This window comes from Denticeps clupeoides, chromosome 2 (genome assembly GCF_900700375.1).
Source record: "Denticeps clupeoides chromosome 2, fDenClu1.1, whole genome shotgun sequence".
Lineage (NCBI taxonomy): Eukaryota > Metazoa > Chordata > Actinopteri > Clupeiformes > Denticipitidae > Denticeps > Denticeps clupeoides.
Genome location: NC_041708.1, coordinates 5,143,140 through 5,169,988, shown reverse-complemented (window position 1 = coordinate 5,169,988; position 26,849 = coordinate 5,143,140).

Below are 26,849 nucleotides of genomic sequence, written 5' to 3'. Positions count from 1 at the left end.
TCACTCTGAGGTCAATCAGATTAGGCCGGTGTATCAGTTCGGAACTCCTATGCTCACCAGGCCTCAGCGACTGCCAGAACAAATGCTAAGGTTCAAAACTTGTCAGGCAACACAACATAATGGAGTCCAAAACCATTATTTAGCAAGCATCACGTTTTAGCCATTTATACTGAATTCTCTAACACGAGTCCCCCTTAGCTTACTTTTTAATGGATTAACACATCTTCTAGCTGAAGCTAACTTGGCTAACCCCAGGTAAGCTAAAGTAGCAACAAACACAACATTTTAAACTATAGCCTGCCTAGCAGTAGGCTAACTTAACAATGCAACACTCTTCATGCATTCCGCATGCTAATGTTTTTTTTTGTTTTTTTGTCTATTTCTGTTATTTCCAACCACTTGCGCTTGGTTACAGTTGCAATAAATATTGTAAAAATATTTACAGTGACAATGAAATATTGTAGTGCAATATAGTGCACAATTACTCGAGCACTTGTGCCTCCTCCATTCTTCTCGGTGATGTGACAGCAGTGTTATCTTCATTTTGCATGTCAGAAAGTATTTGTGGCTCCCGTTGCATTCTCTTTTTTTTGGAAACCGGGACCAAATGGCTCTTTGAGTGTTAAAGGTTTCTGTCATTGGGCTAGAAGTTTTTGTTCCTTTATTTAGTATAGCACCGTCCATGTTCCGTCCACCGTCCATGGTGGTGTCACCTATGTATACAGTACAGGCCAAAAGTTTGGACAGACCTTCTCAACCAATGTGTTTTCATTATTTTCATGACCATTTTCATTGGTAGATTCTCACTGAAGACATCAAAACTATGAAGAGTGATGGAGTGCTGCGGCAGATAACCTGGCCTCCACAGTCACAGACCTGAACCCAATCGAGATGGTTTGGGGCCAACAAGTGCTAAACACCTCTGGGAACTCCTTCAAGACTGTTGGAAAACCATTTCAGGTGACGACCTCTTGAAGCTCATCGAGAGAATGCCAAGAGTGTCCAAAGCAGAAATCAGAGCAAAGAAACTAGAATATAAAACACGTTTTGAGTTATTTCACCTTTTTTGTTAAGTACATAACTCCACATGTGTTCAATCATAGTTTTGATGCCTTCAGTGAGAATCTACCAACGTAAATGGTCATGAAAATAAAGAACACGCATTGAATGAGAAGGTGTGTCCAAACTTTCTGTATATTGTAAATATCACAATAAGAGCCTACAATAGTTACAAACATTAGCGAATGTCCCAAGATATGCACAAAGCCTGATGGAACATTTTAACCTTTGAAACTTGGCTGAATAGACTACTATTCCGTCCACTACGCAGGGAACTGCAGGACAATTGGAATGCACCCTTGGAGTCGGACTGCACATGGCTCCCTCCAATGCAATGTAAAGACAAAAGAAAGAAATGTGTAGCGGGGGAGGAGAAAAAAAATCAAAGGTATTGAAAATCGCCCGGAGTTTCAGCAGGATTATTTGAAGAGAGTGTAAAATAACTGTGGATCAGCCGAGACGAGGATTTGTTCACAGTTGCCACCGTTGGTGAAAAGGCCTCCCATCAGGAATGTCAACAACAGGACCGACCTTACGCTTCCCCTGCTGAGAAACATGGCACAAGCAGCATGTTTGGAGAACGGTGGTTGTCAATTTTTTACAACATCAAACCACTCTCCTTCACATTTTGTCATGGACTCGCCGGCCAGTGCGTCAGAAAGTCCAGTGCAGTCGAATTTCACACAAATCTATAACAACCCCAACAGCTTCGCATTCTGACTTGCTTGACCTGACAAATTGGCACCTACAGCGTGTTATATTAGCCATTCACTCTAACCTTAGAATGGATTTTTACAGAATTTATAAATACCCTTTACAGGCCATAATGGATCACTAACCCATTCAATGGACCATCCCAACAGGACCGTCAACAGAACTGCTTATTGTGGTTGGATCTCACTCTCACACAATCACTCTCCAAAACCGCCTAGCCTTGCCAGAGCACACCCCTAAGGACACTGGGTGCAGGGACACACCAGGGCAGGGTGCCAGGTCACCACTAGTATACATGCATTTGGACGGTGGGATGAAACTGGAGGAAACCCGCACCAGCATGTGAAGAACATCGTTTGAACTGGGATTTGAACTCACAGCTTTGGTGGTATGAGGCCACGTCACTAACTGCCGTGCCACTGTGGGGCCGTGTAGTGGGATCTAGTGAGTAAAATTATCCCCGAATTCTATGTGAAAATCTCTGTGAATCAAACTGGAGCATTTTTTCTTTCATTATCGTTCTTTTAAAATTCTTTCAAACCAAGTGTTTAATAATATATTGTGTCATCCTATTACAGTGAATAATCCACACAGAATCTGTGAATATGCAACAAGACACTCTGCAGAATGTGCTATTGAGTAACAGAATCCAGGAGTGGGACCATCCATAAAATGTATAAATTAATCAGCCTTGAAAAAAAAAAATCGGTCTTTACTGTCTATATCATTTATGACCCTGGGGAGTTGAACTCTCAAACACTGAATATGGAAGTTCTAGTTTCAAGTTTTAATGTCAGATACAGTTGTACAACGTAACAGGATTACCTACGATGACACTTCTTAGCAGCAAATGGTTTGGGAAAATTGGAGGCTGAGAAAGGTACCAACAGACTCCAAAGTAAGACCATCCGTTTTACCCCAAGGGGTCTGGTGAGTCCTAAGATGAGTGAAGTTCTCCTGCTCTCCTCCTGGCACTGCGCTGTCCACAGCCAAACCCTGCGCCGTTGCTCAGAGCCCACTGGGCCATGTCGCAATCCTTACTTCAGGTACGAAGTCTATCTCCGCTCAGACAAGAAAGGCAGTGAAGCTCTGCTGAAGACGGATGTCGTGTTGCCGCGGCGACTTGTTCGTTCAGCTTCTCTGTGTTTTCTTTGGGTTTAACAAATCAATACAGCTCGAGCATCACAGGAATCAGCCTCAGCAGCATTGAATGTCTGGGGTATACAAAGCACAGTGTGTGTGTGTGTGTTGTGTATAATTATTATTCATATATACAGTGTGTACAATAATTATTAATATATACAGTGTGTGTGTATATATGTGTGTGTGTGTGTACACTGTATTTATTAATTATTATGTAATAACATTAATGTTATGTTTTTATAGGTTTTATATGATATGTCAGACGGACGGATGCTTTTAAACTTGCACCTTGCACCAACTGCACCTTTCAACAACATCAGAGATTCAGTGACAAAAATAACAATAGGATTCTTTCATGAACACAAGCACAGTACGTCATTTCAAATCCCAGTACATTTTTAATTCATTTTCCTTCTCACAGTAAGGAACTATAACCTTGAAAATATGTTTACAAGAAAAAAATCAACCCCATCTTCTGCACAGGACCTTCAGCAACATAAAAAACGAATAAGAATAAATCTTTCAAAAATGGGCCTCGCCTTGGTGCTCCATTCCCCATGCGGTGGGCCCGTTGCTCCATGTGTTGCAGCAGAACACGCTTCCGTCACAGAGGCAACGTGCTGTAATCCACGACAGAGACTTACTAGCTTGGGGGGGGGGGGGGGGGGGGGGGGTGCTCTATGTTCCCATAATATGTTTGATGAAGAAATTGAATAAAAATACACGCGGGAGGATGGTGGCAGATAATTAACGACCAGCTAAACTCATTTAGTTTCCAATTGGCCTTTAATCACCAACAATCAGGCAAGTGTAATATTACAAACTAGCCGCATGAAATTAGAAATTACCTGCAGAAGAAGGAGTGGATGTGCTGCGAAGCCCAAATGTAACCTTATTCCATGCTGGAGGACCACTTACGTGCATGCGCAGAATTATTTTAACTTAATTGAGACTCCAAGGATGGTTTTGGCCTAATTGGTTTTCGTTGCAGGGAGAGGGATCTGGAGTTGTTCAGAAGTTCCCACTTTATCTCCCGTCATCCGCGCCACTGACACCTTGTCTCCGACGGCCCAGGGCTACAATCCCCGCTTCAACTCTGCTTGCCAAATTCACACCGATCTGCTTCACACCTATCAGTTTTATTGTCGACATGTCCTCGCTTTCTCTCTCACTTTATTTCTGCAAAATATATTTGCAACTATTCACCAAAGTGAGAGAGAGGGAGAGAGGAAAAACATTAATTTGGTTCTGGAAGTATGACTCCAAAGGGCATTTAAACCAAAAAAAAAAACCCTGCTTGCTCTTCAGTGTGATTGACAGCAGAATGCGCCTGGGCTGGTTTCAAAATGGCAGCTTGACTTAATGTCAATTATTGTACGTCTGTCGGCACATTAACATGTCACCACCTATTGGGATTTCTTTACAGTACATCTTCACATTTCATGAAGCTTTTACTTTGTCAAATTTCTTTCTTTCACTTCCCTTTTCTTTCATTGTAGCCAATGGAGATGTAGACAAGGCCTATTTTGGCATAAAAGGACCCCCTTAAGGAGACAGGCATGCAGAAATGCGGTCTAGGACCAAATAGTACCTGTTTTTATTCATATCCAACATTCCTATGGGAAAATAATTAATAGTGCACTATTCAAATCTTTGCAACATGGTTTAAACAACCTTGCACCTTGATTTTAGAATCGTCTGCTCATCCCATGAGCAGACAATTTCTAAAATCCTTCCTATGATAAAATGTCTACATTTATATTTGTGTATGATCCATTTTGGTACGTAGTGTCATTTCTATCACGTACACAATACATAGTACAAATGAAACAATGTTCTTCCGAGGCCATGGTAGTTACAGGCACAGTCTCCCCCCTGGAGCAACTTAAGTGTCTTGCTCAGGGACACAATGGTAGTAAATGGGATTTGAACCTGGGTCTCCTGGTTCATAGGAGAGTGTGTTACCCACTAGGCTACTACCACCCACGCAAAACAAGAGCAGAACAGAACAACAAGACAAGACAACGTTGAAATGTTTTTCCCTTTAAAGTTTTTTCTTCCCAAAAAATCTGATAAATGCTGTAAATGAAAAAAAAAAAAAAACTAGGACAGCATGATTATAAATGTGCAAATTGTAGCAGCTACATGACATAGCTGTTCCCACACCAGGCTGTGATACAGATTCAGAGATTGTTCTCTGTGGTACCTCTGTAGTACATGGTGAGGTTTGGGGGTGGAATGTGTGTTCTCCTCAGTCTCTGCACGCTGCTGGGCCTTCTTGGTGATGGAGCAGGTGTTGAGGGTCCACGAGAGGTTCTCCATGATGTGAACACCAAGGAACTTATAGAGCTGAGCACACAAGCCTGGGTTCCTGCATTCAGCGCGATGGTGTCGCGGTAAGGTGATACGGTTTAATTAAATTGTTATAATCAACTTATAATCATTTCTATGATCAACCTTTCCTCCATGCGGTGTCTGCAGAGGCTCACAGAGCGTCACTCGCTGCGTCACACTAGAAGTTTGAACCATCACTGGTCTCACAATTTGATTCGATTATGATTATCAATGCACCAATTATCAATGTGTCACATTCATCTTTTTTACATTACTTCACATTACGTTTTCAAATATGTGAGTTAAGGCCTCGTCCATACTGATGTCTGAACCAGGCCTTTTTCTGGCATTCGTGGCGTCAGGCGGACTGAACGCACTGCACAACGTTCTGCTCTGCATCAACGCAGAATCATCCGCGTCTGCATCACAACGCATCAGTTGTGAGATTCATTTCAGCACCCCTACTATGCACACCCCTGGCTGCTCTGCTGGACACGACGCAAGACTGTTCGCTCTGTTAAGGCCTTCAGTCCGATCAGTGGACGGAAATCCATTGTATCAACGGAACACTTTAATCCATGTGATGATGGGTGTTGGTGCAGGACACGGGCAACTTCTTTGGCACAGAGATGATGAGGGTTTTGCAGCATAAGTTGGAATGACAGTGGTGCTGAACATCCTTTGAGAACACAACCAGGGACGTGGGTGTGTCTCTCTCTCTCTCTCTCTCTCTCTCTGTCTCTCACTCTGTAATGTTGCAGGGTGGCTCCTCATCAGCCCATGATTGGACTCCTCCCCCTTCCTGCCATGATTTGTGGGCTGTAATAGGGAAGAGGACTCAAAACGGCGTCTGCTTTGGTACAAGAGAGTGTTGGTGTGAAGCAAGAAGGAAGTGGTGTGAAGAGAAGAGGACAAGAATAACATAGACTGACCAGACCTGTTTTGTGTGTGTTTTGTAGTTTCTATGCCTTTGCTTGTAATAAACTGTTAGCCATAAGTGCTATCGCGTCGTTTTGGAGTTCCCTGACCCTAGACCAGGGACGTCACAGTTTGGTCCAGCAGCTTTCCTTTGGTTGACTCTGGGCAGAGATGTCCTCAGTCAGACAGAGCACCTGGCCATTAGGGGTGACTTCCTCGTGTGCTTCAAACCATGCGTAGAAGTTGTTCAGCGTGTCTGGAAGAGAGACAACACCATCACAGGTAGGAGGAGATGCCCTGTCGTGTGGCTGTGGGGAAGGCCTTGCTGCTCTGGTGGCCCTGGACAGTGTGTGGTGATGTTTGAGTAAAGTACCCCACATTTCCAATTAATACACTTGCACTCACTTGCAAGAGTAGAAAATGCCTCACTGGGAATGGCTGACACTCTTTGAAAGTCACAGAATGAACTTATTTTCAACTCCTTCACCGTGCTGGGGTATTGGGGGTGCCCTCCGCCCCATGTGGGCCACACCAACTCCTGCTCAGCAGCAACCACACCTTCCAAGGAAGTGTCCCATTCGACTACTGGCCAGGGCCAGACCTACTTAGCGTCAGTGAAATATTAATGAAGACCAAGTATTCCTGTTTATTCATAGAATTAGGCTTATCGGGTTTAAATTTGGTCGCCTGAACACTACTGCCATGGTCAGTTGTCCTCTGTGGCCCCTGCCACCATCCTGCCTTTTAAACAGCTCAGCCGAAATGCCATAACGGGCGGAAGCTGCATTCCGCCACGCCACTCGCTGTCATTTCTAAATGGCCTATTTAAGAGGACACAGTTTCACGCTTATCTCCGCTACTCATATTGCAATTTCAGTGGTTATGTTAATGCTAGCGCGTGCTAAAAAACATCTTATCTAATTTGACTCTGACTGCCGTGGAAATGGCACCGCATGGGTCTGTTCCCAGTGCGACGCCCCCGAGGGCTGCGAGGGAAACTACGGGCAATTCGTACGCACACAGAAACCGTTCCGAGGGACACAAACAGCGGGAGATTGAAATTGAATATTATTTCCCTTGGTGTCGGCTGGCGCTTCGGAGACCCGGTTTCCAAACAGCGGCGTGATCCCTTGTCCTTACGCCAGGCACCGTACACGTGTGAGCATTGACACAGCCGGTCAAGAGGCTGTTTCTGAAACAGATTCAAACCTAGACAAAATCATCGTTTTAAAGAGATAATATAGTTACTGTCTGAATTGTCTGTAGGCGTGTGCCTTGTAATGGCCCTGGGTGAGTCCCTGCCATGCGTCCAGTTATGAAAAATTAAGATCCAGAAACCTGGAAAGAACAAGTGATTTATTCCGAACTTCGTGACAGAATGTATAATAGGATAAATCATGGGTGAATGCTCATTAAAGAGGATTTAGTTTTAAATTTCTTACAAAAAAAATGCATATATGTTATCAAGCTGGTATTATTTCAGCCTTAAGAAAGAAATGGAAAAGTGATTATAGTTTTTAACTGGTGGTGTATTTTGGCTCAATTATACTCTCCATTATTAAGAGCCCTTACACACAGAGGAAAACTCTGGTTCACCCTTGTATTGAGACACAGTTAATGCATTGCTTAATGAGCCAGTACAATGGCCATTAATTAGCCAGAATTTAGCTCTTAAGCAATCTGAACGTGTGTAAGTCGCTCAAATAATCTGCTCTGCAAAGGCTAATTAAGTCAAGGACCTTTGACCTTCGCTTTATTTCCTATCGTCACTGTCACAAACTGGGGATTTTTGGGTATCACGTGGTGTCAGAGGGGGCATTAACAGCTGAAATCCAAAAATCCAGCAGGGTCCACAACACTGCTAAAGTTAACCGAGCACAACCAGGGAACTGTCCAATAAGAGATGATGGAAGGAACATTCCTGCTGGAGCTGAAACTGTTCAGGAGCAGTGTCACAGTGTCAAATCGAAAGGTCAGAAGGTTCGAATCCCGAAACGCCAAGGTGCCACTAAGCAAAGTACCATCCCCACACACTGCTCCCCAGGGCGCCTTTCATGAGGGGCAGTGGTGGCCTAGTGGTTAAGGAAGCGGCCCCATAATCAGAAGGTTGCTGGTTCGAATCCCGATCTGCCAAGGTACCACTGAGGTGCCACTGAGCAAAGCACCGTCCCCACACACTGCTCCCCGGGCGCCTGTAATGGCTGCCCACTGCTCACTCAGGGTGATGGGTTAAATGCAGAGGACAAATTTCACTGTGTGCTGCTGTGTATCACGTGTGACAATCACTTCACTTTCACTTCATGGCTGCCCCCTGCTCCCTCAGGGGATGGGTTAAATACAGAGACCACAGCACTGGGTGCTGTGAGGTGTGTCACATGTGACATAATCACTTTCATAATAAGTCCACATGAATAACTAATGATGACTCTAACTAACACACTCTAGCTAATAGAGAAGTGTAGATCTAAATCAGTTTGAAGAAAGTAGATCTAAAGTACACAGAACTTATATGAACCCAGGACAATCCAACAGGGGCATCAGGGTAGAGACTATGAAGCCACCTCTATGGTAAGTTGCCGTCACCAGAGCATTAAGAAGTGCTGGCAAGATCACATCTATCACCCTGGGTACCACCACCTCCAGCACCTCCCCTCTGGCAGAAGACACTGGCCTGTTCTAGGAGGCCAGGAGGCCTTTTGCTCAGGGCTGTAGTCCTGTTGAGCCACAGGGGTGCCATGACACTGCCCTTTATGGGCTGATGCCTTTTCTTTTCCCTTAACTAGCATTTGTTGTCAGCACTTATCCTATGTCGTAATTCTTTGCCACCTAGACCTGTAACTCTGAACTCTGACCCCACAGACTCATTTGAGCCAATATTTATTTGCTCATATAACATATTGGCTGTCAAATGTGCGCTCTGCCCGGCCCATCAGATGATTGGCAAATTTGCATATTGAATACTACATTATATATTCTTTTCATTTTGTAAAAATGCTGGGTCCTCGTTTGGATTGAATGTTGGACAAGTGGTGGAATAACAAGCTCCCATCTTTTGCTGGACTAATTATAGTATCAGAGGGCCAGGAGTCTCAGAGGACGGCCAGTGTCTTATAGCTGGTCAAAGACAAAGGATGCGCATCCAAGTTCTGCTGCGGAAAACAGTAGAACTAAATGGCTCCTGAGACAGGAATTCCAGGTCTCCACCACATCCCACATCGGCATCTCAGAGGCCCTGGGAAGCAGTGTAGAAACCTCATTGTACAAGGTAAGCCATGATTATAAAGACACTGGGGATGGTACACAAGCCAGGGTACAGTTTTACATATGGAGCACCGTGCAGCAATGACTGGATGTTCAGCTTTAATTCCTCATCGCCCTACTGAAAATGAATCCTAAAATGACTGTGTAAAGGGTGTTATTGTTAACACACGGCCTTTAGTAAAGGGGTATTGTTACTGGAACAGCTCTGATATGTCAAACTTCTGAGTTGCTGTCAAAAGCAGAGTTTTCAAAAGTAAAGTTTAAAAAGGGTGTCTGAAGGGTGACAATGAAAATCAATCAGAACGGCTGCAGTAGTTGCCAGATACTCCCAGAATGCTGCTAGTTGTCTGGTTATCTCAATCCTTGAATTGAAAAGATATATTCAGCTTTACTGAAAGAGCTTTTAGATTTTTTTTAATAGTTGGAAATAATGAGAGAACATTGGAAATGATAATGTACTTATGTACCATAGGTTTATCTGGGCAAATGTAAATTTTTTTGCATTGATGAGAAATGTCATGGCATGATATGTGTATGATAACCAGGCGGCAACATAAGCAATATCCAGAAATATTGAGTTTTTGTCTGGGACGTCGGCCCAGAGCCTGTCAGACGATGGAATAAAATATATTACATACGAACAGGCATTTGTATCTAAAGCAGCATCTGCACAGCCTTGTCTCCTTGTTTTTGGGTGAGGATGAGGGGGAGCAGGGGAGCGGATCTGATCCTCTGACGCAATAAATCACCTGTTCGCCTGGCAGAGAGGCATTAGATGCATCAAACAACATTTTATTCTCGGCACCCAAGATTAAAATGACGCGCCGCCACCGCCACAAAGCCCCGTGGGAACAAAGTATAACAATGTTGTCCTTAAGAAGGCGGAGGACTGACACGAGAAGAAGGCACGAAGCACAGTCGGCCGATCGCGCGGCCCGGATGCGGCTCATTCATCAGGCCCGCGTATTGTGTCTGCGGATGGTGGCCTACCCGTGCCGCGCTGAACCCCCGTCCCCTCAGCCCCCACCCCTCTACACCTCCCAATCCACAGCAGCGAGATAAATCAGGGAAGTTCGAAGTTATTGGATTTACTTCATTAGTTCTGCTCCATTAGGCCCTCACAAGCAAGGACTCCCAGATTGATGCCGGCATTAAAACCTCCGAGTTCGTAATTAAAATTTCAATGCCGCGAGTTTCTCCTGTTATTATTCTTTTTTCCATCCCCCCGTACCGTGACTCATGTTGTTGTTTCATTTTTCGTACGTTCAATTGCAGAAATTTGGTTTCGTAAGACGCTGATGCGTTTTTGAATGCTGTGTGCTTCACCGGTGTCACATCAACCGTCCTGGGGATGAAGGAGAGAGGAGAGGCAGCAGAAGAAAGATCAATAGGGGCGGCTTTACAACCAATCTCAGACCGCTTTCATTCAGCAACAGAACACCGAGGAATCCATTTTTTAAAAGGAGTCATTTTCTGATTTGAAATGACTGAATGCTTGACCATCACCTTCACCCAACCGGCGTGCCCACGCTCTCATCCACCTTCAGTTTATTAGTATTCTGGCATGCAGCTGATTGTGCCTGAGGGGTGACAACCAATAAAGCCCAAGGATGTAATACACGCCACCGAAAAGTCATCACCCCCCCCGAATGGCTTGCGTATATGGAGACGTGGAGCCGTGATATTGGCCCAGGCTCAGTGTGATGATGTACGCACCGAGGATGGCCAGATAGCAAGTGATGAGGTGATTTTTATCAGGCCCGCCCCTGGGCTCTCGAATCATGTGATCATCTGATGGCAGAGTAGAAAAGGAAACTACAGTTACTAGTGGGCCCGAAAACACCCTACTAAACGTCCAACGACCCAATTCTGTACTGAATAATGGAGCGAATGGTAAGTGGATCCAAAATGGAATAAATGCATTTTTTTGTCTCAGAATTCTACACACAATAATAATAGCCATGTGAAAAATGTTTACTTGAGGTTTTGGCAAAATGTATTAAAAAAAAAAAAAAACTGAAAAATCACATGAAAGCATGGTGGCTTTCTGGATGTACTATATGTTCACATTGAGAAATATATATTATAGTAATAGTATATATATTTCTTGTGTGTGTGTGTGTGTGTGTGTGTGGGTATAGGTATGGTAAGTGTGACTAAGTAAACCCAATAGCCATCAGGCAAGTTTAGAACTGCATCACAACCGCATGGATGGTTTTGGGATCTTCAACACAATTCACCATCAAAACTCTGTGGGTTTTAGTGCTGAGCGAGGAAAACTCAGATGATGTAACAATTCCTTTGTAAGACGAATTGGCCCAAAGAAATTGCAGTGTACTGCATTTGTCATACAATTAGCCATAAATCAATAAGCTAATTTGTGCAGCCAACTCTTCCCATTGGGACTGGGAACAATAACAAGCAACGGGGAAAATAAAGGCAACACACTTCACATTTAATAACTAATCGCTAGGAGGGGCACAGGACCGCTAGACCTAGAAAAGCAAGCCATATCGGTCTATTGAACTAGTTCCAGCCATCAAGAGCTCTTTGTGGCAGCCTTGGAAAAAGACCAAGCCCCTTTGGAGATCCAGGCCTGACCGCCATTAAAGGGCAAGTTGCCAAATGGGAGCAAATTAAATTCAAATAGGTTGCTTCATACCTCAGGGTCGAAACGTGAGTCTTCACGTGGTTTAATTCTACTAAACACTATTTACATTTTTTTAAAAGATATACTCAGCAAAGACGTCTCTGATACAATTAAGTGGGGGCAGATCCTGAAACTATGTGCACCGTACAAGCGGCGTCTACAATAGTGAACCCTTCAGGACGGGCCTGGAGCTCTGAGACATTATGAAATCTTGTCTGCGTTTAATTGCCGTCAGTTCGCATATTTCCTCGAGATAATTGAGCAGCACTATCAGATTTGCTCTGGGGGGAAGAAGGCCTTCCATAAGCCTCACGCTGCGAGACAAAAATAAAAAGACATAACAGTCCTTACCCAGGAGCAGAGGTGTAACCGCACCGCACCACTTTTAATCACCGGACCTTTTCCAATTTTTCCCATGGCTTTTGTTTCAGCCCAAGGAGTGAAAGCTATTCTGCCCTCAGATCCCTTTTGGGGGGTTTTGTTAATTGGAAGCCTCCAGAAGCCAATCGTGTTTTTTTATTATTATCTGAATGCTCTCCCAGCAGCTACTGTTGGAAATTAGGAAACGACTGCGGCGTTCATTATTTCGCCCGTTGAAGCAGCAACCTCTCAGCCTGAAGCATGGGGGTTCATCAGTACAGTTATCTTTTGCATGGTGACCCCATCAAACGAATGTCAGTCATGTTGCAAGGAGGCCTGTTCCTTTCGAGTGGATCAGACTATCAAGTGTGGATGGAGTCAACACTTTTAATTATTAAAGAGCGGAGAAGGCCGGATACGTTTAAGAACGGCATGCCTTAAAAAAAAAGGCCTTATTGATTTTTGATCATCCTTACAATGACATTCAGCTGAGGAGGCGTCTGGGGAAATTCGGACTGCCATTTATGCGGAAATGTCATGAGCGCCGTCGATCCCGAAGCGGGTGGAATATTATTGAAAAAAATTGCAGAGTATAAATAGCCAGCTGTTCAGGACTTGGGCTCATGAGCGAGGCAGTTAACCTCAGCGAGGGCCAGTTATGGTTGTGCGATGGTGGACTTGTTTGCTAAGACCATTTCAAGCTTCCAATGCATTTCATGTAATAATAGAAATACTTCCCATTGTACCACATGAAGTAGAAATAATTGTAGTTATGAATGAAGCTAAACCTCCTCAATGTGAACGTCTTGTTACTGCTGACATTTTTTAATGCTACACTTCACAGTGACAATTCACCCAAAATGACAGGACAGGGAGGTCAGACCTTCCATGAGGTTCCCTGCTAGCTTGTTTCGATAATTATGTTCTTCTTTCGTTACATAAATGGAATGAACGGCCTGAACGGAGGAACAGGCAAAAAGCTGAAATATTTACATTTACATTTATGGCATTTCATGAAATTTTCATGACTGAGCTCTCGTAACCGCACAAGCAGGAAATGTACAAGTATTCTGAGTGGTACTAGTATTATTCACTGGGTACTAAGCTAACCAGAGGATTTGTAATCACCTCAGGAGAGGGAAAAATCTGTCCGCCAGCCAAATTTAATTGTCACATGTTCTTTTGCAGACTTTCCCAAAGAAAAAAAATCTATCAAAAATGAAAGGACTAAACTCCTTATTTACGGATTCGTTCACCTGGGTCACATGCACTGTAATAACAAGATCCATACATTAACCAGCCACTTTAGTGTAACGGCAACACGTTCAAAGTGATTAAAATACTTCTCAACTTCCCCTTCATTAAATGGTGGCACCATACGAATATTTACATTTACATTTACAGCATTTATCAGATGCCCTTATCCAGAGCGACTTACAATCAGTAGTTACAGGGACAGTCTACCTGGAGCAATTTAGGGTTAAGTGTCTTGCTCAGGGACACAATGGTAGTAAGCGGGATTTGAACCTTGGTCTTCTGGTTCATAGGCGAGTGTGTTACCCACTAGGCTACTACCACCCTATATCTACATTGCAGTATGAACTCCAGCAACCAAGCGATGCTGGAAGCAGCCATACCTTTTTGTCAAGCTTAATTTCATTGAACATCTGAAGGTAGAAAATAACTGCACACTGCCGAGGTACACTGTGCCGTACTACCCCAGGACTATTTGGCATAAGGAATGTGTTGTAGTTAACGTTTTAGCCATTTACACTGTAGTATTGGGGTATGTGAAAGTTATGCAAGTTAGTTCTACTGCAAGCTACGCTGAAAAACGCTAAAACACTTCATATATGAGGCACGTAGTACAGACTCGTTCTTGTCTTTCTCTCTTACACATACACCAAGTCAGTGTAGACCAGTCTGAACACACTTCCCCCAGACGATCCGCTCGCAGGCCCTGCACTCTGACAGCTCGCTTCATCCAACGATCATTTGAAACCAATTTGACAGAATTAGAACTTAAGCCCTTTTTGTCCCCCTGACAAATCACTCCATCAGAGGTGAAAGAGTCACAACGTAATATCTAACTCTGTCATCTCTAGTGCTCAAGTTTTTTTTTGCTCAAGAAACATTTTGGGTGGAAAAAATCGCTTAAAGCAAAAATGTTTCAAACGAAGACCCAGAGGTTTGTGAAATGATGTGAGGGAGGTGAAATGAGGTGAAAAATTATCTTGCAGTGATGCCTGTTCCTGCCCTGTATAGATATATGTATATATAAAATAAATATATATACACACACACACACACACTATATATTGCACACAATATATATATTGATCCATAAAATTTCAAATTTAAATTACTTCCTGTGGAGCCAGCACTCGCCATTCAGTCTTTGGATAATGGAGGACAAGCTGGTATTTGCTGAATTGTTCAATTTTGCCCAAATAATGAATCACTTTTGTATTACATTAAAAAACAAATAAAAGATGCACAGGAGAGTGGAGAACTGTAGGCTGGAATGTAACGTATCGACCTTCCTGTCCGATGCCCTCTGACTGAAGGCCGCAACGTTGATGGATGAGGAGGGGTGAGAGAATTGAGAGATGTGATCCATGGACATTTCAACCCATATTGTTTTTCTCCCCAAGGCAAAACTGGATGAAACAAGAAAGTCCCATAATTGGAATGTAGCATGCTGCTCTGAACCCAGTGTTGTAACATGTCCCATATAATGACATAGGGCAAATATGGCATAGTCATAGGGCAAGCCTATCAGCAACAGGCGCTAATGAGAGCACTGTAACCCTGGACTATATCAGATTCTCACAAATTCTACAACATTGAGTACGACATATTTGCAGGAAAAGTCAGCAAAGGGTATAATGCAATACAAAGTCAACCAAGTTATAATAATAATGTCACCAAAGAAATGGGGTTCAGCACGAGCAGGCCTCAAATCTTCATTAACTAGCTCATTAGTCCATAAATAAACCCACTCTAATGAGGGCCTCATAAGGGACAGTTGTCATTAAAGTTAATTGGGAGGAATGACGTGTTTGAGTATAGTTTAATTTTTTGTTATTCCACGGTGGTCTTCAGGGGCAGTGGTGGCCTAGCGGTTAAGGAAGCGGCCCCATAATCAGAAGATTGCTGGTTCGAATCCCAATCTGTCAAGGTGCCACTGAGGTGTCACTGAGCAAAGCACCGTCCCCACACACTGCTCCCCAGGCTCCTGTCTTGGCTGCCCACTGCTCACTCAGGGTGATGGGTTAAATGCAGAGGACAAATTTCACTGTGTGCACCATGTGCTGTGTTGCTGTGTATCACATGTGACAATCACTTCACTTATATCAGTGCGACAAATTTCGTTGTCATGCTAGAATTGCGCCATTCTAAAAAAAATTATGTAATTTTTTTGTATCATTGCAAACGTATCGTTTTGTAATACCAAGGAGCAAAGAGTAATTACCCTTTTAAAATGCTTTAATTGCTACAATTATCCTCTTTACCAACTGAAAAATACAAAGGAAGCCCTTCATTCTATTTAAATAACTGGTTGAGCATTTGTTACAGTGGTACATACAGTTAATGACAGGTTATGATGCAATTAGGACACACTGCTTGAGGGCCAATGGAGCAATCAAATGTTTATTTAACCATTAATGATCCTGAAACAATTTAACATGTTGTCAAAAGATTTTAATAGCATGGTGATTTTGTGAAGTCGGATATGTCTTCATTCAAACATATTTATTAAATATTCTACTGCATTGCAGCTCGGTTAATGCAAATTTGATGAATTTGATGGTGCATATAATTTATGCATATTCATGTAAAGATTTACCTCTGTTTGGTATTACTGAACATCTCTTTTACATACACAGGTTCCTGTCTAAAATCTTTTTTTTCAGCAAATTGGTTTAAAATTTCATTATTTTTCTCCAGAACTCTGACCTAGATAAACAGATGTATGTAAAAATTATAACTAAACCCTGTGCGGAGTACATGCATGTGGTTTAATTGAAATGTGTTGTTTTTCCAATGCTGAAAAGGTGCATTTTTGCTTGCAGGTATGACTATTTTAATGCTCTCTGAACCTCTAAAAAAGCAGTACTCCACCATAGCCTACACTTTGTGCACTCCTGAATCATTTCTCCAAGGTCTCAGAGGAAAACCAAACAACAGGCACAACTCGACTTCATGCTCCAGTAATGATAAAGAAGGGTTAGGAATTTTAATTTACTAAAAATGGAAAATATATTTTTTTAAATCTTCTCCCTTATTTAGAACAGTAACAGGTTGGCAGACAAAGGACAATTGATTGAAAATAGACAGTCTGAGTAACAAATTTAGGACTAATCATACCCATAGGAGAAACATGGAGAACAGCCACAGTACAACAGGAAAAAGTCTAGCGGGAAAGGAAGTGGACGCATAATCGGAAGGTTGCCCACTGAGGTGTCACTGAGCAAAGCACCGTCCCCACACGCTGCTCCGCGGGCGCCTGTCAAGGCTGCCCACTGCTCAGCAAGGGCGATGGTTAAATGCAGAGGACACATTTTGTTGTTTCACCGTGTGCTGTGCTGCAGTGTTTCACAATGACAATTGCTTCATTTTCAATTCACATTTTATGCATCACAAATAGTGAAACAACTTAAGCAAACTGTATTGGCGGTATAGAGACCAATGGCAGGTTCTACACATCTCCTGCTGGGTTTATTATGATCAAATTGAACAGAATGGACAATAACCTGGCTGCAACCCCATTCTCTCTCTTTCTGAACTCTATTTAATGTGAGCCCTACATTGCTGATGAAAAATATTACGAAAGTAGCACATTATGCATAATGCATTTACATATATTGTACTTTGTGCAACTTGGGTGACATATTGTAGTTAATTCAAAAACTGCTGTAAATCTGCTTTAAGAATAAATCCTTTAGCAGTGCATTTCTAATGCCTGGTTCTCACATATTCGATTGATTTTTAATGAAAAAACTGGAGGAGCAATAGGCATAACAAGGCACGTATAACAATCATTGTCATTGCACCACTGACCTATATGCCCGTACCTTCAGTCATCCCCAGATAAGAAAGGAGGAGGGGGTGAAAGCCCCCAAAAAAATCTCCGCAAAGCGATACGAAAAAGGGGGAGCAATTACCCTGCACCCATTGTCATTCACCTTTCTTTAGTCAAGAAATTTAAAACTGAAGATTAATAATCAGTTTTTTAATCATATCTGTTATTATCTGTTAATATTTAGTCCACAAGCAGCAACAGAGGCCGAATGTAACTGGCATGGAATGAAGAAGGAGGAACCTGTCCTCCTCAGGGTGGTGTTGAGGATGACTATCCTTCCACCCCAAAAAAAACGGAACGTCAGACCATTCATCCTCTGAGAGTTTTCTTCAAAAGCCTCTGGGCACTTGCCCCAAATCTTCGTACATTATTGAACGACCCTGCCTAACTCAGGCACCAGTTTCAAACGCAGCGATGACACCACCAGCATGAGCCACATCAGCCATGATCAGGAGAACTGGCATTGTCGGCTTCCACCCCTACACGCTGCAGAACCTTGTACGACAAAGTGAATTCTGTAATGAGCAGGGCCCCGAACTACATCAGCAACACAAGGGTCTTCTCTGTCGGATCTGGTCCCAAACACCCGACGCTGCCTCCTAACACCACCTGCCAGACCAACCTGTATTCCGGCATATCAGTCATGATTTGTCACTTTCACCTCTAAGAGCTCTAAGAAACATGAACTTCCAACCTTAACAAGGTCTTCTGCATTAATAATGCAGCGTTTTCTGCATTGACAAGACTCATTGACTAGACTCATAAGTACGGTAGGCTTTTCACAGCCGAATCGCAGAATTCAATTCCTGCACAAGTTTCTGAGCAGCAGGAGGTAAAACAAACTACAATCTGCATAAACGCCGTGACAATGCTTATGTGATCCATGAGGCTGCGCCCTATAAAGCTCTTACCCATCCATTGTACAGCTGTGTGTGATTATGGGGTTGCAGATATTCTAATAAGCAATAACACTGGAACAGTGTCCAAATACTTCTTCATATGATGCATGGCAGCAAGGGGCCTTAGAAGGCCCGTTCGGCCACAAAATAAATGTGAAGTCTCATTATTTTTGTTCCTTCCTTGCATTTTTATTGTGATTCGGGCTACCATTTGCCCTCATTTGAAAATGCCATAATAGTGGAATAGTTTGTATGGTAGTGAAACATCAGGGAATACGTCAATTAATAGATAGAAGCAACAAAGATCTTCTTGCTTGTCCTTTGTTGGTGTGTAATTACTTCTGTCAACCAGGAAACAAAAATTTGAACTCGAGAAGCATCAAAAGCGCATCAAAAGTAGCGCAAGCATTATTGCCAGAAGCCCGATCATGAGTAATCATTGAAAAATGTGCCAAAGCACACAAAGGTTTACTGCCGAGAGTGTTTACCATGATTCTTGACAAGCAATTCCTTCCAAAAATATAAATCCACCCAATCTGGCAACACAAAAGGAGGATTCTGTCCTCCTCTTTCCTCCTGTGTTTACCTCCTCAATTCCTGTTCGTGGTGTTGTCAGCAGATGTCCCAAAATGCAGTAGTCTTGGTACCACCATCCCAAACCAAAATTTTTTTATTAAATATACCTGACTGGCAAATGGAATATTTGTATCCGTTAGCACATGCATACTCAATGTAATCTGGTTTGGGGCAGTGAAATAGGATTGTCGAGGAATTTTGATGTTGGAGGTTTTAAAAGTGCTGAATAATTAGAATGTTTAAAATAATGTTGCCTGTAGTTAATCAGCTCCTTTATTTAGGCGGTTCTCACTGGATGTCTGAAGGGTGAAGAAATATAAGCGGACACCCGGCATATGGCCTGTTCCCCGGACACATTCCAGTGCCTCCCATGGTTATCTAACCTGACGTCTCCTTCACGGCTCGCACCGAACGATTGCACGATCCGGAAATAAAAGCGCCGTTTATCAATCAGCACCACGCAGTGTGCACGCCTACGATTTCTCGAGGCCCTACATGGTCCGCGATGCCAGAACGTGCCCACGGCAATGCAAGCGAACACGGAGAGGACACGTCTCAGTATTTTACGTCTGATTGAGGGGTTTGAGTCCCACCGTGCGCACATGGCACGGTTTTCTTTTCTTGTTCTTTCCCATAGGGCAGTACCCCGCAGTCGCTCTCGCGCGATCCCTCGCCGCGGCGGCGCTTGCCATTTGGCATGATTAGCAGTCCGCGGGCACTCTCCTCCCCACGGTGAGGGGGGCCTTGCCTGCTGTCTCATCGGGTTGGGTCTCGTGGTGCGGCGAAAGCAGCTGACAACCCTGGAACCCACAGCTCGGATCTGGGCTGGAAGGCGCGGGTGCCAGGGATTCATAAACCACAAAAAAAAAAAAGCCATTGCCCAGTCCCTGACTCACCTCACACACTTCATGCCAAAGCCATAAAAAACCAGCGCAATGGTTCCAAGCCACTGTAATTCTGCGTAAAAAAAAGAGGTCTTGGGGTGGTTTTTTTTTCTGTTCCTCTGAAAAGAGGTTTTTGTCCTCGTCCTCGAAGCCAAACACTAAAGCCTACAGTGGTCCTTTTTTGTCTCGGGGTTCAATAAATTAGAGCCCTTTTTTTATTGGGCCTGTCGGTTTAGCTCTTTCTTCCATTCTATATCTGCACTGATGAAAGACGTGACATTTTTGGAGACTATTTTCAAACTGGCACCAGGCGCCAAGTGCGGGGCTATTTTGCTAGTGAAAGGTCAAAAATATCCTCTGGATATGGCTAAATAATTAGATGAAACAAGAAAGAAACACGGTTGTTGATGATGTTTTGACGGGTGCGGATTTAAATTTGATGAAGCAGCGCGTGTGAGAGCTGTCGACCATTTAAAACTGTTGCCAGAAGTAATTACAGTCCAACAAAGTTAGTCGGTTTGTCTTCTTCAAGGTACAAACAACTGCCAATTGGTTCTTTCTTGTGTTATCTGTTGATATAAATCCTCAGGGCGACATTTGTTTTTCGAGGTGATCTGACACAGAACTGGCCCTAGACTGCACAAATCCCTTTTGTTTACCCAACAGCAGTGGATAACCTTTAACCTGACACTCAGCACCGGTTCTATATACATCGTGACTCACACCGCCCTACTGACCAGGCCAAAGGTCACGCAGGAGGTCGTCGACTCAAAGAAAGAAGAGCAGGGATCTCAGCAGATCGCTTTTTTGTGGCAGGTCCCCTGTTATGAACATTTGCTTAGATTCGCTTATACTGTACCTAAAATTCAGCCATAGTGCAGAATTACAGCCACTTTTAGCCAGTCATACAATGCAATTTCCCAAGGACATACCGTTTTGCCGTTTGTAGCTTTAAATGCTAATGAGGAGGAGAGAGGCGGGAGGAGGGCAAGAACAGCATATAAAAGTGCCCGGGCGTTCGCAGAAATCACTTCATCAACACGTCCTGCTTAGCGGAAACAGGTCATGTCTGCGTTTTTCCAGAAAAATATTCAATTTACCCACTGGTTAATACATTTGTGCTCATTTTTACATCCAATCACAGAGCAACTGCAATGCAGTTACTGAAAAAGCAGGAGGAAGGGGAGGAAACCTTTGCCCTTATGACGTCATAAGGGGACAAATTAGAGATCGTCTAACCGTCTGAGCTGCCGCTCTCTGAACTGTGAAGCAGAATGACCAAAGCACTTTTTACAACTATCGCCATTTCTAGCAACTGCTGGACCATAGACAGGACCATAGATATTAAAGGCTGTCAAACTGCTGCCTGAAGACGAAATCTATTCCACTTTTTTTCTCTCTCTCTCTAATATCAAAGTGTAAGACTTCAGATATAAACTGACCTAAAAAGCACAAAATTCTGCAACTATGAAATAATCAAACAAACAGAACCCAAAAAATGAAACAATTCTGAAGTATGGTTCTGATAGCCCTAATGTATGTTCATCTTTTTGATGATATATTAGCCTACAGTATAATAGAGGATTCCAAGCTGGCTTGTAACATGCCCATCATTCCCCGACTGATGTGCACACGCTGAGATAATCAATCATCGTCACGCTGATCCAGCTTTTGATGTTGGACGGACTGGAGTCGGACTCCTACCACTCTGTACGTAGGCGACTAAAGGGCCATGGCAGGGGTATCTGGGCCGTGTCCAGATGAAAGTGTTCGGATCCAAATCAGATTGAGGTATTAAGCTTAAAAAAATAACTGCCCTACAGGTTTGGCCTCGGCTGAAAGTGCCGGAATGATCCGGCTGATCTGTGATTCCAAGCCACGGCTTTATTCTACCGTTGAATCCACATAGATATCTGGTCCTGATGGCCAAAAATTTTTCACATTTTCTATACTGGACGTTTATCTATGTGTTCATTACTACAATGTTACAGGCGTTTGTTACAGTGTGTAAAAGTCCATTGGTGAGGATTCTAACACCAAACAGAGTTTTCTTGCAGCGGAGTTGTGATGTGCTGGGGTTGCGCCAATGCAGGCTATGGGCCGATTTTTTCTTGAGCTGTTTATGCTTTTCTGAGTCTGATTGCAACTTCAGTGCCTTTATGCCAAGCGTGCACAACTTCATGCAGTTGTCTACTATTAAATAACACAATGGGGCAGTGGTGGCCTAGCGGTTAAGGAAGCGGCCCCATAATCAGAAGGTTGCCGGTTCGAATCCCGATCCGCCAAGGTGCCACTGAGGTGCCACTGAGCAAAGCACCGTCCCCACACACTGCTCCCCGGGCGCCTGTCATGGCTGCCCACTGCTCACTCAGGGTGATGAGGACAAATATCACTGTGTGCACCGTGTGCTGTGCTGCTGTGTATCACATGTGACAATCACATCACTTCAATGTTACTTTGCGAACTGACCAGTTTAGCGCCTGGGGGATTAATTCCAAGCGTGTTGTAGAGTTTCTCAGTTTGGTCCACCAAAGCTTCTTTTGACTGTGACAGTAAACTTAAAAAGATCTCTGAGTGCCCTCTGCGGCTTGTTTCTCTTGTGTCTTCATGTTTGCGATCCATCGATTGTGGCTGACTCCGTGACGTCTGGATGAAGACACGTCGAATACGCGTTGAAAGGGACCCATGGGCCACGAGGAGCCATTGTTGCAGCGCATGGCGCTCAATGTTTAATTCAAGGTCTCGCGGAGTCCAAATCAGCAACATGACTCGCTTCCTACAGGACTCAATTTCAGAGAGGGGTTTGAAGTAGATGGGAGTGTGTCTGTGGGGGGTGGGGCGGGTGGGTGTCGCCGTCAGATAGAACAATAGGTTCATTCCAGGCTGCTGCTCCCCTTGAGGAATGAGCCAGTCAGGGATGCTGCAGACGGCCCGGCGTAATTTTCAAACCCTCGCAGCGAATCGTTATTGGGGAGCTGTCATTTCTGTCACTGCGATGCTCGACTTATTTGTAGCGAGGGGTCCCTTTGACTCAGAACGAGCCCAGAGAGTCAATTACGGCGCCTCACTTATAAAGAGGATCTGCAGACCCCCCCACCCCGCCGCCCCCCCGTCCTGTCTCGATCGCGTCCGCTTCTCTGGTCAAGCCAGGAAAAAAGACCCTTCGTGCTGTTTACAAAGACAAACAAGCGTTTAATTCAGCGACGACGCAACACATTTCAGCTCGAGACAAAAGCCATTAAGAGCAGCCCACACATCAGCAGTTAACAGCGCCCCCCCGACTGCACGCCACACGCCACAGCAGACCCGCATCTGCTGGAAGGCGTAACAGCGCCACTGAGAGGACGGCCGTGGGCGAGCACAGTCACCGGGGTCGGGGCGTTCGATTTATGACAGGTAATGATTTACTGCCTCGTTCGGTGCTGCTCAGGACATGGACACAAATGCAGATCCTTTGCACGAGAACAACAGGGAGGAAGGAGAGCTGCACGTATTCGAGGGGAATTATCTTAACAAGTGAGTAAGGGGAAAGGACTGGGGTGGTAGAGTGGCATTTGAGGATTTGAAATGCCAGGCTGAGCGTGCTTTTGCTTTTTCCTTCCTTTCAAAACTCAGTAAAGCTGTTTTTTAACACTGTAAAAAAAACAGTTACACAAAAAGATATTAATGAAAATAAAAATGTATTAATAATAAAATGTCCTGTCGTGGACCAAGTGACGTCTGAAAGACTGGCATGACTCAAAGTAAAAAGAAAAACTCAAATAAACTGTAAAAAAGGTAAACCATCATGTTGTACATCCATTACACATTAAGTTTCAACATTTTTTATGCTGGTCGGACTTCAGAACAGTATGATTATGAAATGAAAATGAGGTGATTGTCACTGTGAAACGCAGCAGCAGTGTGCGGGGACGGTGCTTTGCTCAGTGGCACCTCAGTGGCACCGCTAGGCCACCGCTGCCCTGGTAAAACTGCCCCGTGTGAGGATCGAAATGTTGCATAAGAGCCTTTTGTTTATGGCCGCTGATGCTGATTGCGTGCATGCCGGCGTGTGCGTAAATACGTTTTTTTTTTGTTGTTCTTCGCTGTCATTAAATCTATCAGGACTCTGGGGGGGGAAAACGCATCCTTACGGATAAGAGGATGCTGTTAACTGTTGGCTTAATGTGGAATCCTCTGCCAGAAAGCTTTTATCCTCCTTTGTCTGCAGAAGTGTTTTTTTCTTCTTCTTCTTCTTGTTAGATAACAGTCTTTGATGGGAGCACCTAATGATGCAACTCCAGCACAGGCAGATAGCAGCCAGGAAAACAAAGCAACTGGTAGCGCCTGGGAAATCATGCGACGGGCCGCCGCTGCTCCCCACGGGTCGGTGATGGCGGAGGGGGGAGGTTTCAATCAAGCGATTTATCCCTCAGCTTCTATCGCAAAGAAGTGGGTCGGCGGATGCATTAGATTTTGGTGACGGCCCTCTGGCCAGCTCCTCGACGGAGCTGAGGGCAAGTTTTCGTCTTGGCTTATTATCTCGATGAACGGATGCGGCCCGTTCCGCGGGCAACTCATCGTGGAGCAGATATGGAGCAGATGTTGATTTCATCATTTCTGACAGCGCACACAAGTTGCAATGCTAATGTGTCGTCCGTGCTGAAAATTACACGTTGAGATGGACCGAAGTGGATTTGCACGTCAGAAACGCAACCTGGATATCAGTCCTTGTTCAAGTTATTAAGAAGGAGAAAATAGTATTTTTTTTATATATATATATATATATTGAGGAAAATGCACAAGTCCAATTTTCGGTGGTAATGTTGCTTGGGGATATTACATTACGTCGCAGGCTCACGTACAGATAGGCCCTTGGGGAACCGTTTTTGAACTGGCGCTAAGCGCAGCGCTATGTGCTAAGTGTGGGGCTGTAGTCATAATTCACATCAATAAATGAAACCTTGTCAGTGTTTGTAAATCTGTTTTTAAAAATCCCAGGAAAACATATGAAACAGCCGCCGTTGCTGTATAACTAGCAAGCTCGCCTCATGAATTGTGTGAATTTACTCTGTCTGGAGTAAAAGTGCAAATCCCTTCATGAAATCTAAACCATAAAATGAATGCAATTGTCACGTCCACAAGCTGACGGGGAAATGAAGCGCAGAGGCGGGACAATACTTGGAATGGGATTTTATTAATAATAACACAAACACAAATAGAATGGCACGAGGGCCAAAAACAGGGGGAAAAGAGGGAGAACAAAAACAAACCCGTAGGTATGTGGCAATTGCCAGAACTGAAAACTGCTCAGATGCGCCTTATAACTGCCCTGGTGTCATGAAGATTGGTGCCAGGGGAGTCTCCAGCTACACCTGATCATGACCGCAATGAATTAACCACATTCATAAAAGGAATGTTTTTATGATAATATTATAACTAAAGTTTAACTAAATTACATGCCCCTTTTTCTGTAGGGCTTGAGCTTGGGCCTGTTATGTAGAAGTGGGGACCAAACCCAATCCACCAAGGTGCCACTGAGGTGACACTGAGCAAAGCACCGTGGTGAGTCCAATGCTCACCAAGGGTGATGGGTTAAATGCAGAGGACACATTTCACTGTGTGCACCGGGGCTGTTCTGCTGTGTATCACAATGACAATTACTTCACTTTATCACTTTCACTTTATCACTCTAGCTGGTTGACTGCCACCAACACACCAACACTTATCACATGGTGACAGACATCCAAGGACGTCATTGTCTGGACGAAAGTGGGCTCATTAAATTATTCAAATGCATTAATCCAATGATGCTGCAGCAGCCGAGGTGGCACTGGGGACAGACGTCGAGTCCCACTCAGGTGTGGGCTGAGCCTGGCAGCCTGTTAACCGCGCTGCCCTGTGCTGTGCGGTCGAGCGTGGCATTTGAAAGGGCTTTCCACTTCCTTATTAATGCCATGATGCACAACTAACATATTCATTATTGCCAGGCAACGTTGCTGGCAGGGATGTCAACGGCCCACTGGTACCAAAAAAATCGGGAATCATTTTGTGTTTCACAATGGTTTAGAATGTTAATGACTGCTAATATGTATTCCCAGACAATGGCGAATGGGCAAAAGTAATTAACAGCATATTGAACTGGGATGCCCAGGGCTCATTTTGGGGAAATACTGTCTGGCATTGGTGACAACAGGGTGGGACAATGGGAAGCTACAGTGAGCAAAAGGCAGCTACGAGGAGATGTGTAAGAGAAATACGACTGATGCCAACAAGCAGTAATTGAAGTAGTGTTGCCAGAATTGTTTAATGGGACTTTTACACCAAAATAATTGCAATGTGGGTCCCGAAGGTGGTAGCACTTACTGTTCAGTAATGCACCAAGACTGTTAAAATAGCATCATCAGTGGTAGTAGTATTCTGCAGACCATCAGGGGGCGATATTAAATCTACATTTGAAATACATCAATTGAATGCTTTTATTGATAATAAACAGATTTTTCTTCCACCTTTTCGATGCAAAGACAAAATACAGGTTTAGAATTCATTTACTCTGAATGCAAACTTTAGTCCACATTGTTGGTCAGTACAATTGGCTGTGGGTATTTGATGGATTATTTTACACGTTAACATAGCCATACACCATCAGATACATTATTTGTTTAGACAAGACAGATAATTGTAATTTAAGGCATGAAATGAAGAAATTTGTTTGCCAACCAACATGACGGTTGCCCGGGGACCAGGCCTATTTTTCCTCTGCCATGATTGGTTTAAAAAAAAAACAAAAGAGAAACTGATCTCGTGTCAGGGCTGACATGACACGTTAATCAGGCTCCAGACAGGACATACGGTGGACGCGAGCAGCTGTGTGGACAGAGGGGATCTGGCACGTGGGGACCGCTGGAAGAGGGCAGATCCCATGGCCGAGCTGTCCCGCCGTGTTAGTGCTGACGAGGCGCAGAGGTTTCGCCGCCGCTCCGGGG